The 20,730-nt window shown below is 47.1% G+C and overlaps 1 protein-coding gene and 1 pseudogene across 1 annotated transcript in view; both read left to right on the plus strand.

Annotated features, from left to right (window-relative positions):
• LOC121000988 (solute carrier organic anion transporter family member 1C1-like) overlaps positions 1–20,730 on the plus strand; it is a 238,257-nt gene that overhangs the window by 336 nt on the left and 217,191 nt on the right. The gene's annotated exons all lie outside the window — the stretch shown is intronic.
• On the plus strand, positions 576–19,932 carry LOC121000926 (annotated as a pseudogene).

Genomic DNA, 20,730 nt, shown 5'->3' on the forward strand with positions numbered 1-20,730 from the left:
TATGCAGGTGCCCATATTAGGTGGGGAGAGGCACTGTTACCTCAAAAGCAGCTTCCTACTGTCTATGAGGTAACATGGAAGGGTCTGTGTAGAGGAGTTTCATGTCTTACATTTGGGGCTCATGTACTCCTGCAGAAATGTCCTATCCTTGTGCGCAATACAGGCAAAAATATTTTTTTGTGGGGCCATGGAACAGACTTGGAGATACAGGCACCACATGTGTCTGCTCTCTGCATCTTTTGAGGCCCCCTTTGAGATGAATGGGTCTGCATCTGATCAGCAAAACACGCAGATCAGATGTGGACAGAAACTGCGGACATGTGCATGAGCCCTTACTGGAGATGTCCTGAGCTCTCTCTGTCCCCCATACTGCAGTAAGTTTGTTTTTAGATGTTATTACTTTTAAGACAATTGTGGAAAGGAAAGGGCAATGATAGTAATGTGGCATAATTATAAGATTTCAAGTATAAAATACAAAATAGAGAACGGAGAACTTCTTGTGCAGGATTGCAAAAGGACTGAAAAAGAAGATGGTAGACACATAAAAACAAGCACATTTTTAGATCCAAAACAGCATGGCTTCACTGAGGGAAGATCATGTTGAACTAATCTTACTGATTTCTTTGACTGCCACAAAAGTGTTGGACAATGGTGACACCATGGATATTGCCTACCTGGATTTTACCAAAGCTATCAATCCAGTGCCACATAAAGAGCTGATACTGTAAAGGTGCACACCCCTCAGCACTCCAGTGCTGTATAGAAAGGTTTAAGGTGAATACATAAATAGGTGGGGGGCACTCAATATCTGGCAACACATGGACCGCAACAAGTAAAATTAAATGTAAAAACTATTTATTCACAAATATGAAAAATAAAATAAATTCTGGTCATTTGAATCTATTGAGCTGTACGTAGCAAACCCTTTTTATGAATTTATCTTATTTTTCATATTTGTGAATAAACTGTTTTTAAATTTAATTTTACTTGTTGTGGTCCATGTGTTGCCAAATATTGAGTGCCCCCCCACCTGTTCAAGTTACAAGTAGTGTTGACCATAACTTATGGTCCGTGGTAGCGGAATCCATAACGGAATTCTTAGATAACCCGAACCCGAACCTTGTACGCCGAACTTGAGAACAAAGGTCACTCATCCCTAGTTACAAGTAGTGTAAAGGGTCTGTCCTGGATCCTATTCATTTTAATATTGACATAAGAGAGGGCTTGGTAGGTAATGTCTGTTTGCCGATGACACAAAAGTGTGTAACAGGGTTAACATTTCTGGAGGGATTTGTAGCATGGAAAATGATTTTGCTTCCCTGGGTAAATGGTCTTAATAAAGGAAACTGCTGTTCAATGTTTCCAAATTAAAATTAATGCAGTGGGGGAGAAGAAACCCTGAGTCTGAGTATCGTATTGGCAGCTCTTTGTTAGCAAGGACTTCAGGAGAGAAGAATTTAGGGGTCCTGATATCAGACAGCTTCAAAATGAGTTCACAGTGTGGACAAACGGCAGGGAAAGCAAGAAGGATGCTTTGCTGTATAGCTAGAGGTATACCCAGTAGGAAGAGAGAGATTGTGATCCCACTGTATAAAGCTCTAGGGCGGCCACATCTGGAATTCTGTATCCAGTTCTGGATACCCCATCTACAAAAACATATAGATAAAATGAGACAGGTGTGGAGGTGGGCTACAAAAGTGGTGGAGGGTGGAAGCATTAAATATTAGAAGAGACTTAAATAATTTAATCTGTACAGCCTTGCGGAAAGACATAAAGTAAGGACATGATTGAAACATTTAAAGGGTTTCTGTCACCAGAAATACCTAAATTTAACTGGCTGACATTAGCGATGTGCTAATGTCAGCTGAACCTAACTGGCCTATTCTTAGTTACTCCATAAATGTAACTTTTAGAATATGAAAATTAGCCTCTAGAAGCAGGGGGGCGTTGCTCCTGCTCCTAGAGGCTCCATTCTCCCACCTCTGTCTCCTCTCTCCAAGTCTTGATTGACAGGGCCAGGCAGCGTTCGCATCCTCCTGCCGGCCCCGAGTGCATGGTAAATCTCGAACCTGCGCCATGCCGTTCAGCATTCAGTGCAGGCGCAGTAAGGAAGTCGGCAGCCAGTGAGCGTCCTTCCTTCACTATGCTTGCGCCGAATACTAAACGGCACGGCGCAGGCGCCAGATTTACCATGCAGTCAGGGCCGGCAGGTGGATGTGAACGCTGCCTGGCCCTGTCAATCAAGACTTGGAGGGAGGAGACAGAGGTGGGAGAACGGAGCCTCTAGGAGCAGGAGCAATGCCCCTCCTGCTCCTAAAGGCTAATTTGCATATTATAAAAGTTACATTTATGAAGTAACAGGGGCATGGACAAAACTAGGAATAGGCCAGTTAGGTTCAGCTGACATTATCACATCGCTAATGTCAACCAGTTTAATTTAGGTATTTCTGGTGACAGAAACCCTTTAAAGTGCATCGGTCAGCAGATTTGTACCTATGAAACTGACTGACCTGTTGCATGTGCGCTTGGCAGCTGATAGCATCAGTGTTGGTCCTAAGTTCACATTTGCCCGCATTGCTGCGAAACATTAAGTTTTCATATATGCAAATGAGCCTCTAGGGGCAACGGGGTCGTTGCAATTACACCTAGAGGCTGTACTCTCTGTGCAACTGTTGCGCCCCCTGCAATTTGATTGACAGGGCCAGGCAGGCGTAATCACCTTTACCTTGCCTGCCCCTGTCAATCAAAGTGCAGAGCCTCTAGGTGTAAAGGCAACAAGAGCAGGTAAAGAGTAGATAAAGTGTAGCCCATCCATCAGTTACGACCAGCAACTGGAAGGCATAGTATTCGTCCTTCCATTCCAACCAGCAGTGCCCCTTTTATGGTTACTATTATCTTTTAATGTCTGTGAAACATAGGGGACACATTGTATCATCAGTTTTTAACCAGAGTAAATAAAAGTTACTTTTTAGTAGACACTCTGAACTATTTACTCAACTATAACTTTTAATATAACTAGAACTTTTAATATTAACTATTAATAACTAATAGTGTCCTACTGACAAAAAGAATGGCTATATATTTCCTACCTGTGATAAGGTAATTATCCCCATACAGTTTGTGGCCCCATATATATCTATAAATATCCCACACACAGTATGAAGCCCCCATAAGTGGCACCTCACACATTCTGAGGTCCATAAGTGCCATCCTATACACTAGGAGGCCCCATAAATGTTCCCATGCACTGCCATGCCCTGTTAGTTTGAATACTCACCTATCCCATGTTCACACGACGAGCAGTGTTCTGCTGTGGTCTCCAGTTTATGGTGTCTGTGGCTCAGCTCATCAGGCATGTTACCTGTGCCACTGCCAAACCACTGGTAGTAGTGGAATGGTGGAGCACGGAACTGACGGATCCCTTCTTCACCACTGTGTACAACTGTATGAGATTTGGGAATTCAGGAATGTCTCGCTAGATCCAAAATGGTTAGGGGGCATGGGGCTGACTTTGGATTTCGCAAACTCTGCCTGTCCTGACCTCTGCTTTTCTTTGCCTACTGGTTAGTGCTTTGTATTAGTGTCTCCTGGGTCAGCTGTCCACTGAACTGAGACTACTTCAGCCTGGTGGTTCCCCTGCATTGGAGTCCAGATTCCTGCATAGAAGTTAAAGGGTGAAGGACAGGGGGAATGCCAGAAGAACACCTCAAGCCAAATCTGTCCATGAGGCACAGTGGATCCACATTCATAACTCTCTTTTATTAGATGCAAAAAAACTGAGTGTGGATACCCAGCCTAATCATAGTAAGCCAAATCAATGTGAATATGTCTACTGCTCTAACCAGTCCGGTACCTTTGCACTAAAATGGAACTACAATGAAATAATTAAATAAATGGTAGGTTCTCAAGACATACACTGGGTGATTTAATATATTTATGGTACCTTACATACACACGAAGAATGGGCATAAACAAATAGTGTGTAAAAAAAAAACACATGAAATTACACACACACATATAAATTAAATCAATTAAATGTCCATATAAGCAGTATAGGGTAAAATAGAGTATAGTAGAGTTCAGTCCAAAGGAATAGAGGCTAATGTAAAATGCTGCATGCCCTGCAGCTGAATGGTTACTGATCACCAATGGATTACCTAAATAGATGTTCAAAAAGGTTTCAAAAGTGGCAGATTATCGCTAATAGAGTTGAGCGAACACCTGGATGTTCGGGTTCGACGAGTTCGGCCGAACTTTCGAAAAATGTTCGGGTTCGGGATCCGAACTCGACCCGAACTTCATCCCGAACCCGAACCCCATAGAAGTCAATGGGGACCCGAACTTTTGGGCACTAAAAAGGCTGTAAAACACACCCGGAAAGGGCTAGAGGGCTGCAAAAGGCAGCAAAATGTAGTTAAATCCCCTGCAAACAAATGTAGATAGGGAAATGATGAGTTAACATAAAATAAATAAAAATTAAACAATATTAATTGGAGTGAGGTCCCATAGCACAGAATCAGGCTTCAAGTCACCCACCAATGGAGAAGGTCACTTACTATTATTTTGACCACAGCACCCAGACAAAGGAGAGAGGTCCCACAGCAGAGAACCAGGCATCATATCACCCACCACAGGAGTAGGCCACCATTTAGTTACTTTGACCCCTACACCCAGACGGAGGAGAGAGGTTACACAGCAGAGAATCAGGCATTTAGATCACCCACCACAGGAGTAGGCCACCATTGAATCAGACCCCGGCAACCATGTCAGATGGCACAAGCATAAGCTTTATATCAATCAGCACAGGAGAAGGCGACTTTGACAGACTTTGACCCCTACACCCGGACGGAGGAGAGAGGTTTCAAAGCAGAGAATCAGGCATTTAGATCACCCACCACAGGAGTAGGCCCCAATTTAATGGGACCCCGGCAACCATGTCAGATGGCACAACCATCAGCTTCATATCAATCAGCACAGGAGAAGGCGACTTTGAAAGACTTTGACCCCTACACCCAGACGGAGGAGAGAGGTTTCACAGCAGAGAATCAGGCATTTAGATCACCCACCACAGGAGTAGGCCCCCATTGAATCAGACCCTGGCAACCATGTCAGATGGCACAACCATCAGCTTTATATCAATCAGCACAGGAGAAGGCGACTTTGAAAGACTTTGACCCCTACACCCAGATGGAGGAGAGAGGTTTCACAGCAGAGAATCAGGCATCATATCAACCACCACAGGAGAAGCCACCATTTAGTTACTTTGACCCCTGCACCCAGGAAGAGGAGAGAGGCACCACAGCACATATTCTGGCATCATATCAGCCACCACAGGAGAAGCCACCATTGAGTTACTTTGACCCCCGCACCCAGGAAGAGGAGAGAGGCACCACAGCACATATTCTGGCATCATATCAGCCACCACAGGAGAAGCCACCATTGAGTTACTTTGACCCCCGCACCCAGGAAGAGGAGAGAGGCACCACAGCACATATTCTGGCATCATATCAGCCACCACAGGAGAAGCCACCATTGAGTTACTTTGACCCCTGCACCCAGGAAGAGGAGAGAGGCCCCACAGCACATATTCTGGCATCATATCAGCCACCACAGGAGAAGCCACCATTTAGTTACTTTGACCCCTTCACCCAAACAGAGGAGAGAGGTTCCACATCAGAGAATCAGGCATCATATCAACCACCACAGGAGTAGGCCACAATTTAATGGGACCCCGGCAACCATGTCAGATGGCACAACCATCAGCTTCATATCAATCAGCACAGGAGAAGGCGACTTTGAAAGACTTTGACCCCTACACCCAGACGGAGGAGAGAGGTTTCACAGCAGAGAATCAGGCATTTAGATCACCCACCACAGGAGTAGGCCCCCATTGAATCAGACCCTGGCAACCATGTCAGATGGCACAACCATCAGCTTTATATCAATCAGCACAGGAGAAGCCACCATTGAGTTACTTTGACCCCTGCACCCAGGAAGAGGAGAGAGGCCCCACAGCACATATTCTGGCATCATATCAGCCACCACAGGAGAAGCCACCATTGAGTTACTTTGACCCCCGCACCCAGGAAGAGGAGAGAGGCACCACAGCACATATTCTGGCATCATATCACACACCACAGGAGAAGGCCTCTTTCAGTGATTTAGGCCTTTGGACCCAGACAGAGGAGAGAGGCACCACAGCACATATTCTGGCATCATATCAGCCACCACAGGAGAAGCCACCATTGAGTTACTTTGACCCCTGCACCCAGGAAGAGGAGAGAGGCCCCAAGCACATATTCTGGCATCATATCAGCCACCACAGGAGAAGCCACCATTTAGTTACTTTGACCCCTGCACCCAGGAAGAGGAGAGAGGCACCACAGCACATATTCTGGCATCATATCAGCCACCACAGGAGAAGCCACCATTGAGTTACTTTGACCCCTGCACCCAGGAAGAGGAGAGAGGCCCCAAGCACATATTCTGGCATCATATCAGCCACCACAGGAGAAGCCACCATTGAGTTACTTTGACCCCCGCACCCAGGAAGAGGAGAGAGGCACCACAGCACATATTCTGGCATCATATCAGCCACCACAGGAGAAGCCACCATTGAGTTACTTTGACCCCCGCACCCAGGAAGAGGAGAGAGGCACCACAGCACATATTCAGGCATCATATCACACACCACAGGAGAAGGCCTCTTTCAGTGATTTAGGCCTTTGGACCCAGACAGAGGAGAGAGGCACCACAGCACATATTCTGGCATCATATCAGCCACCACAGGAGAAGCCACCATTGAGTTACTTTGACCCCTGCACCCAGGAAGAGGAGAGAGGCCCCACAGCACATATTCTGGCATCATATCAGCCACCACAGGAGAAGCCACCATTTAGTTACTTTGACCCCTGCACCCAGGAAGAGGAGAGAGGCACCACAGCACATATTCTGGCATCATATCAGCCACCACAGGAGAAGCCACCATTGAGTTACTTTGACCCCCGCACCCAGGAAGAGGAGAGAGGCACCACAGCACATATTCTGGCATCATATCAGCCACCACAGGAGAAGCCACCATTGAGTTACTTTGACCCCCGCACCCAGGAAGAGGAGAGAGGCACCACAGCACATATTCTGGCATCATATCAGCCACCACAGGAGAAGCCACCATTGAGTTACTTTGACCCCTGCACCCAGGAAGAGGAGAGAGGCCCCACAGCACATATTCTGGCATCATATCAGCCACCACAGGAGAAGCCACCATTTAGTTACTTTGACCCCTTCACCCAAACAGAGGAGAGAGGTTCCACATCAGAGAATCAGGCATCATATCAACCACCACAGGAGTAGGCCACAATTTAATGGGACCCCGGCAACCATGTCAGATGGCACAACCATCAGCTTCATATCAATCAGCACAGGAGAAGGCGACTTTGAAAGACTTTGACCCCTACACCCAGACGGAGGAGAGAGGTTTCACAGCAGAGAATCAGGCATTTAGATCACCCACCACAGGAGTAGGCCCCCATTGAATCAGACCCTGGCAACCATGTCAGATGGCACAACCATCAGCTTTATATCAATCAGCACAGGAGAAGCCACCATTGAGTTACTTTGACCCCTGCACCCAGGAAGAGGAGAGAGGCCCCACAGCACATATTCTGGCATCATATCAGCCACCACAGGAGAAGCCACCATTGAGTTACTTTGACCCCCGCACCCAGGAAGAGGAGAGAGGCACCACAGCACATATTCTGGCATCATATCAGCCACCACAGGAGAAGCCACCATTGAGTTACTTTGACCCCTGCACCCAGGAAGAGGAGAGAGGCCCCACAGCACATATTCTGGCATCATACTAACCACCACAGGAGAAGCCACCATTGAGTTACTTTGACCCCTGCACCCAGGAAGAGGAGAGAGGCCCCACAGCACATATTCTGGCATCATATCAGCCACCACAGGAGAAGCCACCATTGAGTTACTTTGACCCCAGCACCCAGGAAGAGGAGAGAGGCACCACAGCACATATTCTGGCATCATATCAGCCACCACAGGAGAAGCCACCATTGAGTTACTTTGACCCCTGCACCCAGGAAGAGGAGAGAGGCCCCACAGCACATATTCTGGCATCATACTAACCACCACAGGAGAAGCCACCATTGAGTTACTTTGACCCCTGCACCCAGGAAGAGGAGAGAGGCCCCAAGCACATATTCTGGCATCATATCAGCCACCACAGGAGAAGCCACCATTGAGTTACTTTGACCCCCGCACCCAGGAAGAGGAGAGAGGCACCACAGCACATATTCTGGCATCATATCAGCCACCACAGGAGAAGCCACCATTGAGTTACTTTGACCCCCGCACCCAGGAAGAGGAGAGAGGCACCACAGCACATATTCAGGCATCATATCACACACCACAGGAGAAGGCCTCTTTCAGTGATTTAGGCCTTTGGACCCAGACAGAGGAGAGAGGCACCACAGCACATATTCTGGCATCATATCAGCCACCACAGGAGAAGCCACCATTGAGTTACTTTGACCCCTGCACCCAGGAAGAGGAGAGAGGCCCCACAGCACATATTCTGGCATCATATCAGCCACCACAGGAGAAGCCACCATTTAGTTACTTTGACCCCTGCACCCAGGAAGAGGAGAGAGGCACCACAGCACATATTCTGGCATCATATCAGCCACCACAGGAGAAGCCACCATTGAGTTACTTTGACCCCCGCACCCAGGAAGAGGAGAGAGGCACCACAGCACATATTCTGGCATCATATCAGCCACCACAGGAGAAGCCACCATTGAGTTACTTTGACCCCCGCACCCAGGAAGAGGAGAGAGGCACCACAGCACATATTCAGGCATCATATCACACACCACAGGAGAAGGCCTCTTTCAGTGATTTAGGCCTTTGGACCCAGACAGAGGAGAGAGGCACCACAGCACATATTCTGGCATCATATCAGCCACCACAGGAGAAGCCACCATTGAGTTACTTTGACCCCTGCACCCAGGAAGAGGAGAGAGGCCCCACAGCACATATTCTGGCATCATATCAGCCACCACAGGAGAAGCCACCATTTAGTTACTTTGACCCCTGCACCCAGGAAGAGGAGAGAGGCACCACAGCACATATTCTGGCATCATATCAGCCACCACAGGAGAAGCCACCATTTAGTTACTTTGACCCCTTCACCCAAACAGAGGAGAGAGGTTCCACATCAGAGAATCAGGCATCATATCAACCACCACAGGAGTAGGCCACAATTTAATGGGACCCCGGCAACCATGTCAGATGGCACAACCATCAGCTTCATATCAATCAGCACAGGAGAAGGCGACTTTGAAAGACTTTGACCCCTACACCCAGACGGAGGAGAGAGGTTTCACAGCAGAGAATCAGGCATTTAGATCACCCACCACAGGAGTAGGCCCCCATTGAATCAGACCCTGGCAACCATGTCAGATGGCACAACCATCAGCTTTATATCAATCAGCACAGGAGAAGCCACCATTGAGTTACTTTGACCCCTGCACCCAGGAAGAGGAGAGAGGCCCCACAGCACATATTCTGGCATCATATCAGCCACCACAGGAGAAGCCACCATTGAGTTACTTTGACCCCCGCACCCAGGAAGAGGAGAGAGGCACCACAGCACATATTCTGGCATCATATCAGCCACCACAGGAGAAGCCACCATTGAGTTACTTTGACCCCTGCACCCAGGAAGAGGAGAGAGGCCCCACAGCACATATTCTGGCATCATACTAACCACCACAGGAGAAGCCACCATTGAGTTACTTTGACCCCTGCACCCAGGAAGAGGAGAGAGGCCCCACAGCACATATTCTGGCATCATATCAGCCACCACAGGAGAAGCCACCATTTAGTTACTTTGACCCCTGCACCCAGGAAGAGGAGAGAGGCACCACAGCACATATTCTGGCATCATATCAGCCACCACAGGAGAAGCCACCATTGAGTTACTTTGATCCCCGCACCCAGGAAGAGGAGAGAGGCACCACAGCACATATTCTGGCATCATATCAGCCACCACAGGAGAAGCCACCATTGAGTTACTTTGACCCCCGCACCCAGGAAGAGGAGAGAGGCACCACAGCACATATTCTGGCATCATATCAGCCACCACAGGAGAAGCCACCATTGAGTTACTTTGACCCCTGCACCCAGGAAGAGGAGAGAGGCCCCACAGCACATATTCTGGCATCATATCAGCCACCACAGGAGAAGCCACCATTTAGTTACTTTGACCCCTTCACCCAAACAGAGGAGAGAGGTTCCACATCAGAGAATCAGGCATCATATCAACCACCACAGGAGTAGGCCACAATTTAGTTTATTTGACCCCTGCACCCAGGAAGAGGAGAGAGGCCCCACAGCACATATTCTGGCATCATATCACACACCACAGGAGAAGGCCTCTTTCAGTGATTTAGGCCTTTGGACCCAGACAGAGGAGAGAGGTCAGAGATTAGCTTCATATCCCCCAGCACAGCAGAAGACCGCTTTATTTGACTTAGGCCTCAGCACCCAGACAGAAGACAGAGGTAGCATGGCAGAGGTTATGGCTTCATGTCACCCGTTAGTTTAACCGGCCACTTTCATCTGGTTAGGCCCCGGCGCCCAGACAGAGAAGAGTTTCATTCAACTGTGGGTTTCATAAAAATTTGTATCAAATAAAGAAGTGGCCCGTAGCACAACAAGACATGTTTTAGGCAGTTAATAAGGACTACTCTGCACAAGGGAGGGACAGGTCCTGTGGGATCCATGCCTGGTTCATCTTTATGAAGGTCAGCTTGTCCACGTTGGCTGTGGACAGGCGGCTGCGCTTGTCAGTAATGACGCCCCCTGCCGTGCTGAATACGCGTTCAGATAAAACGCTGGCCGCCGGGCAGGAAAGCACCTCCAAGGCATAACATGCTAACTCTGGCCACGTGGACAATTTCGAAACCCAGTAGTTGAATGGGGCCGAACCATCCGTCAGGATGTGGAGGGGTGTGCAGACATACTGTTCAACCATGTTAGTGAAATGCTGCCTCCTGCTAACACGTTCCGTATCAGGTGTCGGTGCAGATAGCTGTGGCGTGGAGACAAAACTTTTCCACATTTCTGCCATGCTAACCCTGCCCTCAGATGAGCTGGCCGTGACACAGCTGCGTTGGCGACCTCTTGCCACTCCTCTGCCTTCACCTTCCACCTGTTCCCCTGTGACATGTGGGAATGCTCTCAAGAGCGCCTCTATCAGCGTGCGCTTGTACTCGCGCATCTTACGGTCGCGCTCCAGTTCAGGAATTAAAGTGGGCACATTGTCTTTATACCGGGGATCCAGCAGGGTGGCCACCCAGTAGTCTGCACACGTTAAAACGTGGGCAACTCTGCTGTCGTTGCGCAGGCATTGGAGCATATATTCGCTCATGTGGGCCAGGCTACCCATGGGTAAGGACAAGCTGTCCTCTGTGGGAGGCGTATCGTCATCGTCCACCGTATCCCCCCAGCCACGCACCAGTGATGGGCCTGGGCTGCCACCCCGCTGTGAACTTGCGTCATCCTCGTCCCCCTCCACCTCCTCCTCCTCATCCTCCTCGTCCTCCAGTACAGTGCCTTGGCTGGCGACTTGTGAACCTGTCCTCTGCTGCTTAAACAAACCTCCCTCTGAGCCACTTCGAACAGACTGGCCCGAAAGTGTTAGAAACGAGCCCTCATCCTCCTCCTCCTCCTCCACCTGGGCCACCTCCTCTAACATCATTGCCCTAAGTGTTTTCTCAAGGAGACATAGAAGTGGTATTGTAACGCTGATAACAGTGTCATCGCCACTGGCCATGTTGGTGGAGTACTCGAAACAGCGCAGCAGGGCACACAGGTCTCGCATGGAGGCCCAATCATTGGTGGTGAAGTGGTGCTGTTCGGCAGTACGACTGACGCGAGCGTGCTGCAGCTGAAACTCCACTATGGCCTGCTGCTGCTCGCACAGTCTCTCCAGCATGTGCAAGGTGGAGTTCCACCGGGTGGGCACGTCGCATATGAGGCGGTGAGCGGGAAGGCCGAAGTTCCGCTGTAGCGCAGACAGGCGAGCAGCGGCAGGATGTGAACGGCGGAAGCGCGCACAGACGACCCGCACTTTATGCAGCAGCTCTGACATGTTGGGGTAGTGGTGAATGAACCTCTGCACCACCAAGTTCAGCACATGCGCCAGGCAAGGGATGTGCGTCAAACCGGCTAGTCCCAGAGCTGCCACGAGATTTCACCCATTATCGCATACCACCAGGCCTGGCTTGAGGCCCACCGGCAGAAACCACTCGTCGGTCTGTTGTTCAATACCCCGCCACAACTCCTTTGCGCTGTGGGGCCTGTCCCCCAAACATATGAGTTTCAGAATGGCCTGCTGACGTTTACCCCGGGCTGTGCTGAAGTTGGTGGTGAAGGTGTGTGGCTGACCGGATGAGCTGGTGGAAGCAGTGGAGGAGGAAGCCGAGTAGGAGGAGGAGGCTACAGGAGGCAGAGAATGATGCCCTGCGATCCTAGGGGGCGGAAGGACGTGCGCCAAGGAACTGTCCGCCGGGGGCCCAGCCGCCACTACATTCATCCAGTGTGCAGTTAGTGAGATATAGCGTCCCTGGCCGTGCTTACTGGTCCACGTATCTGTGGTTAGGTGGACCTTGCCACAAATGGCGTTGCGCAGTGCACACTTGATTTTATCGGACACTTGCATGTGCAGGGAAGGCACGGCTGTCTTGGAGAAGTAGTGGCGGCTGGGAACCACATACTGCGGGACAGCCATGGCCATCAGCTGTTTGAAGCTGTCTGTGTCCACCAGCCGGAATGACAGCATTTCAAAGGCCAGCAGTTTAGAAATGCTGGCGTTCAGGCCAAGGGCTCGAGGGTGACTCGGGGGGAATTTGCGCTTCCTCTCTAAGGTTTGAGATATTGAGAGCTGAACGCTGCTGTGTGATATAGTGGAGACGCTAGTTGACGGTGGCGGTGGTGGTGGTGTCGGTGGCACATCCTCTGTTTGCTGCTCGGCAGGTGGCAACATTCCTCTCGAGGCGGAAGCCGAGGCAGCAGCGGTAGAGGGAGCAGGGGGAGCCTCAGCGAGTGCCTGGTTTTTAAGGTGTGTACCCCACTGCAGTTCATGCTTTGCATGTAGATGCCTGGTCATGCAGGTTGTGCTGAGGTTCAGAACGTTAATGCCTCGCCTCAGGCTCTGATGGCAGAGCGTGCAAGTCACTCGGGTCTTGTCGGTAGGACATTGTTTAAAGAAGTGCCATGCCAGGGAACTCTTTGAAGCTGCCTTTGTGGGGCTGGGTCCCTGTTGGCGATGTCCAGTAGCAGGCGAACTCTGGGGGCGGCGGCTCGTCTGCTTTGGCCCCCTGCTCCCTCTTTGGCTTCGCTGTTGTCTCGGTCTCACCACTACCTCTTCCTCTGAACTGTGAAAGTCATCGCCACGACCTTCAGTCCTTGTGGGGTCTAAGACCTCATCGTCCTCTGCATCGTCTTCCACCCAGTCTCCCTCCCTGACCTCCTCCTGTTCAGTCTGCACACTGCAAAAAGACGCGGCAGTGGGCACCTGTGTTTCGTCATCATCAGAGAGTCGGTGACTCTGCTGTGGTGGTATTCCCATGTCCTCTTCATCTGGAGACATAAGTGGTTGTGCGTCAGTGCATGGTATGTCTTCCTCCACTGGGGAAGGGCTAGGTGGACGCCCCTGGGAAACCCTGGAAGCAGAGTCTTCAAACAGAAGAAGAGACTGCTGCATAACTTGTGGCTCAGACCGTTTCCCTGATATGCTTGGGGGTGATGTGACAGACTGATGGGCTTGGTTTTCAGGTGCCACCTGTGCGCTTTCCGCAGAAGACTGGGTGGAAGACCATGTGGTGAACGTGCTGGAAGCACTGTCGGCCACCCAATCGATTAATGCCTGTACCTGCTCAGGCCTTACCATCCTAAGAGCGGCATTGGGCCCCACGAGATATTGCGGTACATTCTGCCGGCTAGTTGAGGGAGTTCGTTCCCTACTGTGTGCGCCTGGGGCCGAACGGCCACGTCCTCTACCAGCAACAGAGGCTCCACGGACACCACCACGACCGCGTCCTCGTCCCTTAATAGTATTTTTCTTCATTGTTGCGATTCAACTCGCACCACAATGAAATATATTATTTTTTATAAGCAAAATCCCCTCACTGGAATACTTTCAGTCTTTTGACTGTATGGATTACAGATGGAATGACTGTTATATGTGAGTACCGCTTTCTTTGACAGATTCTAGTATGGGTACATATATGTTTTCCCAACCCCAGCACATTAGTTTGCTAATTCCAGATGTATGAAACGCAGGCCTAACTGTATCTAGTATATTGAACGCCAGATAAACTAACTTGGCCTTTTTTAAATAAAAAAAAAATTCCCTCACTGGAATACTTTCAGTCTTTTGACTGTATGGATTACAGATGGAATGACTGTTATATGTGAGTACCGCTTTCTTTGACAGATTCTAGTATGGGTACATATATGTTTTCCCAACCCCAGCACATTAGTTTGCTAATTCCAGATGTATGAAACGCAGGCCTAACTGTATCTAGTATATTGAACGCCAGATAAACTAACTTGGCCTTTTTTAAATAAAAAAATTCCCTCACTGGAATACTTTCAGTCTTTTGACTGTATGGATTACAGATGGAATGACTGTTATATGTGAGTACCGCTTTCTTTGACAGATTCTAGTATGGGTACATATATGTTTTCCCAACCCCAGCACATTAGTTTGCTAATTCCAGATGTATGAAACGCAGGCCTAACTGTATCTAGTATATTGAACGCCAGATAAACTAACTTGGCCTTTTTTAAATAAAAAAAATCCCCTCACTGGAATACTTTCAGTCTTTTGACTGTATGGATTACAGATGGAATGACTGTTATATGTGAGTACCGCTTTCTTTGACAGATTCTAGTATGGGTACATATATGTTTTCCCAACCCCAGCACATTAGTTTGCTAATTCCAGATGTATGAAACGCAGGCCTAACTGTATCTAGTATATTGAACGCCAGATAAACTAACTTGGCCTTTTTTAAATAAAAAAAATCCCCTCACTGGAATACTTTCAGTCTTTTGACTGTATGGATTACAGATGGAATGACTGTTATATGTGAGTACCGCTTTCTTTGACAGATTCTAGTATGGGTACATATATGTTTTCCCAACCCCAGCACATTAGTTTGCTAATTCCAGATGTATGAAACGCAGGCCTAACTGTATCTAGTATATTGAACGCCAGATAAACTAACTTGGCCTTTTTTAAATAAAAAAAATCCCCTCACTGGAATACTTTCAGTCTTTTGACTGTATGGATTACAGATGGAATGACTGTTATATGTGAGTACCGCTTTCTTTGACAGATTCTAGTATGGGTACATATATGTTTTCCCAACCCCAGCACATTAGTTTGCTAATTCCAGATGTATGAAACGCAGGCCTAACTGTATCTAGTATATTGAACGCCAGATAAACTAACTTGGCCTTTTTTAAATAAAAAAAATCCCCTCACTGGAATACTTTCAGTCTTTTGACTGTATGGATTACAGATGGAATGACTGTTATATGTGAGTACCGCTTTCTTTGACAGATTCTAGTATGGGTACATATATGTTTTCCCAACCCCAGCACATTAGTTTGCTAATTCCAGATGTATGAAACGCAGGCCTAACTGTATCTAGTATATTGAACGCCAGATAAACTAACTTGGCCTTTTTTAAATAAAAAAAATCCCCTCACTGGAATACTTTCAGTCTTTTGACTGTATGGATTACAGATGGAATGACTGTTATATGTGAGTACCGCTTTCTTTGACAGATTCTAGTATGGGTACATATACTGTATGTTTTCCCAACCCCAGCACATTAGTTTGCTAATTCCAGATGTATGAAACGCAGGCCTAACTGTATCTAGTATATTGAACGCCAGATAAACTAACTTGGCCTTTTTTAAATAAAAAAAATCCCCTCACTGGAATACTTTCAGTCTTTTGACTGTATGGATTACAGATGGAATGACTGTTATATGTGAGTACCGCTTTCTTTGACAGATTCTAGTATGGGTACATATATGTTTTCCCCACCCCAGCACATTAGTTTGCTAATTCCAGATGTATGAAACGCAGGCCTAACTGTATCTAGTATATTGAACGCCAGATAAACTAACTTGGCCTTTTTTAAATAAAAAAAATCCCCTCACTGGAATACTTTCAGTCTTTTGACTGTATGGATTACAGATGGAATGACTGTTATATGTGAGTACCGCTTTCTTTGACAGATTCTAGTATGGGTACATATATGTTTTCCCAACCCCAGCACATTAGTTTGCTAATTCCAGATGTATGAAACGCAGGCCTAACTGTATCTAGTATATTGAACGCCAGATAAACTAACTTGGCCTTTTTTAAATAAAAAAAATCCCCTCACTGGAATACTTTCAGTCTTTTGACTGTATGGATTACAGATGGAATGACTGTTATATGTGAGTACCGCTTTCTTTGACAGATTCTAGTATGGGTACATATATGTTTTCCCAACCCCAGCACATTAGTTTGCTAATTCCAGATGTATGAAACGCAGGCCTAACTGTATCTAGTATATTGAACGCCAGATAAACTAACTTGGCCTTTTTTAAATAAAAAAAAAATTCCCTCACTGGAATACTTTATGGCTTTTCACTGTATGGATTACAGGTGGACTGGTATTAGTAGGGGTGACACAAGCACACCCAAGTCCCTGATGTAGGATTTCTATGGCACAGACCACTATTACAAGTGATTAATGGACGTTGGGAGAGATTGTGCTGCAGCACTAGTCCCAAGATGGCCGCCGCCTATCAGCCCAGTAACATGTGCCACAAAATGGTCTGCACAACCTTTAAAAAAAATAGCCTTGGACTGTGCTGCTAAATCGCTATTGGTCTGAATCCCAGGTGTAGATGTCTGACTTGTTTGGAGCTTTGGAATGCACACTGTGGCAGCTTCTGCTGCAGCACTACAAGTCGCAAAATGGCGGCCGGCGGTCAGCCCAGGTACATGTGGATGGAAAAATCACTCTGGCCACTCTAAAAATAGCCAATCCCTATCAAAAAAGCAGCTCAGCTGCAGTTGTTCAGATGAATCACAGGTGGAGGAGAGAAATTTGCTTCCAGTTATTCAATTATCCCTGCCTATTCTCGCCCTAGCATCAGCTGCGTCTATCCCTGTTCTATTCACATCGGGAGTGAGCACGTCCCGACGTGCGCACAAGCTTATAAAGAGGCTGAGTCACATGCTGCACTTGGCCAATCACAGCCTTGCCAATAGTAGGCATGGCTGCGATGGCATCTTAGGGCAAGTAGTATGATGCATGTTGATTGGCTGCTTTGCAGCCTTTCAAAATGCGCCAAAATACATGCCGAACGACGAACCCGAACCCGAACTTTTACGAAAAAGTTCGGGTTCGGGTCCGTGTCACGAACACCCCAAAATTCGGTACGGACCCGAACTATGCTCGAACTGTTCGCTCAACACTAATCGCTAACAATCGTTTGACCTTAGAGGGCCTTTTCCATTTTAGGGTTTTTGTTTTTCACTCCCCGCATTCCCAGACTGATACATTTTTTAATTTTCCATTCACATAGCCTCATGAGGGCTTATTTTTTGCGGGACAAGTTGTACTTTCTAATGTCACCATTTACGGTTGTATACAGTGTAGTGTGGTGTAGAATTGGAAAAAAAACACAATTCTGCCACATATATATATACAGGTGAAACTCAAAAAATTTGAATATCGTGCAAAAGTCCATTTATTTCAGTAATGCAAATTAAAAGGTATTGCATTAATGCAGCTTAAAATTAGAATTTTGTGAAAAGGTTTAATATTCTAGGCTCGGTGTCACACTCTAGTCAGTAGTGATGGACGAACATCTGCTGGGACGGTTCGCGAACGCGATCGCGATCAAATGTTCGCGAACCGCAAGTTTGCGGCGGGTCCTATTCATTTTAATGGCAGACGAACCTGAAAAACCTTCAGCTCATATTTGCAGCCAAGAAATAATTACTAGAAGTGCACAAATAGTCCCACAACATGGACAGTGACATACCAGATGTATTATTCAAATTTGCGATCTCCATTCATTATTTTTTTCAATGAGAAATATCGGCAATATAATTTTCACGTACGCGCATGCGCACACCAGTTATAATTATTTTTTCCAATACCGTTTGTCACTGTGTGTAGCAGAGGGAACGCAGCAAAACAGCAAACAAATGCTGCAGTACCCAAATGCATATATACACCCCGCTTCTATCAGTTTTTTTGGGGGGCGACTGGTATATCACACCAGTTATAATTATTTTTTCTAATTGCGTTTGTCACTCTGTGTAGCTGCAGTATCGCTGCAGAACCGCTCACCACTGCTGCACAATACAAATCCACTTTAATATGCTTGCTATGTTAGAAAGTATATTATAAGTGTATTACACCCCTCTGTACTGCACACCTATCAATAGCACACCTATACCAGTCCTTAAAAGGACTTTTGTGGACCTATTTGATAGCGTTTTTGTCCCTAACAGCCTGTCCCTGCTCCACACAGCAACCTTTCCCTACAATGACAAAAGACTGAATGTAAAATGGCGGCCAGATTGGGTCTATTTATAAGGTAGGGGGGATGTCCATGTGCTGAAACTTTTCAATTGGCTGTCCTGTACCACCTGATGGATGTGTCATGGGTCAAAAATCTTCAAAATATAAAAGAATATGGCGGGCGCGAATATCGCCATATGTTCGCATGTTCGGCGAATCGTGAACGAGCAAAGTTCGACGCGAACCGACCGTCGGGCGAACCACAAGGCCATTAGTACTTGTTTTTGTGTCATTTTTAAGTCTGGCTTTGCTTTGTGTGCCTGCACCAAATTTATGAACTGGTGAACCTTAAAGGGGTTGGCCACTTTCTGGTTTCTATTGACCAATGTTTATAAAAGATGATTATATGGCACTTACTAATATAGCCTTTGTTGAAATTCTGCACCATTTTCTATATTTCATAAGGTATGCCCTCTTTGTTTAGTAACATAGTAACATAGATTATAAGGCTGAAAAAGTCATCTGTCCGCTCTTTCTCGTCCGGCAGCCCAAGATAGCGCAGGCTAAGGTTAAGAAGCTGCCCCAAAAACTCATCCAGGGGGGTCTCCCTGGCTTCTACAAGAACATCGGCGGAGGATTCAAAGCTTCAAATCAGGTTCTGGTCATCGATGGCAGAGGACATCTCCTTGGTCGTCTCGCTGCTATTGTTGCAAAGCAAGTGTTGCTTGGGCGCAAAGTGGTGGTTGTGAGATGTGAAGGCATCAACATTTCTGCCAACTTCTACCGCAACAAACTTAAGTACCTTGGTTTCCTGCGCAAACGCATGAACACAAACCCTTCCCATGGACCATACCACTTCAGAGCACCCAGCCGCATCTTCTGGAGGACTGTAGGAGGAATGCTTCCACACAAGACAAAGAGAGGACAGGTTGCTTTGGAAAGGCTGAAGGTCTTTGATGGTATCCCACCTCCCTATGACAAGAGGAAGCGTATGGTTGTCCCTGCTGCCCTGAAGATCGTGCGCTTGAAGCCAACAAGAAAGTTTGCTTACCTTGGTCGCCTTGCCCATGAAGTTGGCTGGAAGTACCAGGCTCTGACTGCCACTCTTGAAGAGAAAAGGAAGGCAAAGGCCAATCTGTACTACAAAGAAGCTGGTCATGAAACTGAAGAAGAAGGTAGAGAAGAACGTCGAAAGCAAAATTCAAAAGTATACAGATGTTCTGAAGCAGTATGGTATCCTCGTCTAAATGTCCACACAGATTTTGGAAATAAATATTTGAACTTTAAAAAAAAAAAAAAAGTAATCTGTCCATCCAGTTCAGCCTGTTATCCTGCAAGTTGATCCAGATGAAGGCAAAAAAATCGAACTGTGAGGTAGAAGCCAATTTTACTCACTTAAGGGGGAAAAAATTTTTCCTGACTCCAATCAGAATAACTCCCTGGATCAACGACCCCTCTCTAGTAACTATAGCCTGTAATATTATTACGCTTCAGAAATACATCCAGGCCCCTCTTGAACTCTTTTAGCAAACTCACCATCACCACCTCCTCAGGCAGAGAGTTCTATAGTCTCACTGCTCTTACCGTAAAGAATCCTCTTCTATGTTTGTGTACAAACCTTCTTTCCTCCAGATGCAGTGGATGTCCCCTTATCACAGTCCTGGAGATAAATAGATGATGGGAGAGATACTGTATCTGTACTGACCCCTGATATATTTATACATAATAATTAGTTCTCCCCTCAGTTGTCTTTTTTCTAAAGTGAATAACCCTAATTTTGATAATCTTTCAGGGTAGTGTAGTCCCCCATTACAGTTATTACTTTAGCTGCCCTCCTCTGAACCCTCTCCAGCTCTGCTATGTCTGCCTTGTTCACAGGAGCCCAGAACTGTACACAGTACTCCATGTGTGGTTTGACTAGTGATTTGAAAAATGGCAGGACTATGTTCTCATCACGGGCATCTATGCCCCTTTTGATGCAACCCATTATCTTATTGGCCTTGGCAGCAGCTGCCTGACACTGGTTTCTACAGCTTAGTTTGCTGTTCACCAAAATTCCTAGGTCCTTTTCCATGTCAGTGTTACCCAGTGTTTTACC

This window comes from Bufo bufo, chromosome 1 (assembly GCF_905171765.1).
Source record: "Bufo bufo chromosome 1, aBufBuf1.1, whole genome shotgun sequence".
Taxonomy (NCBI): Eukaryota; Metazoa; Chordata; class Amphibia; order Anura; family Bufonidae; genus Bufo; species Bufo bufo.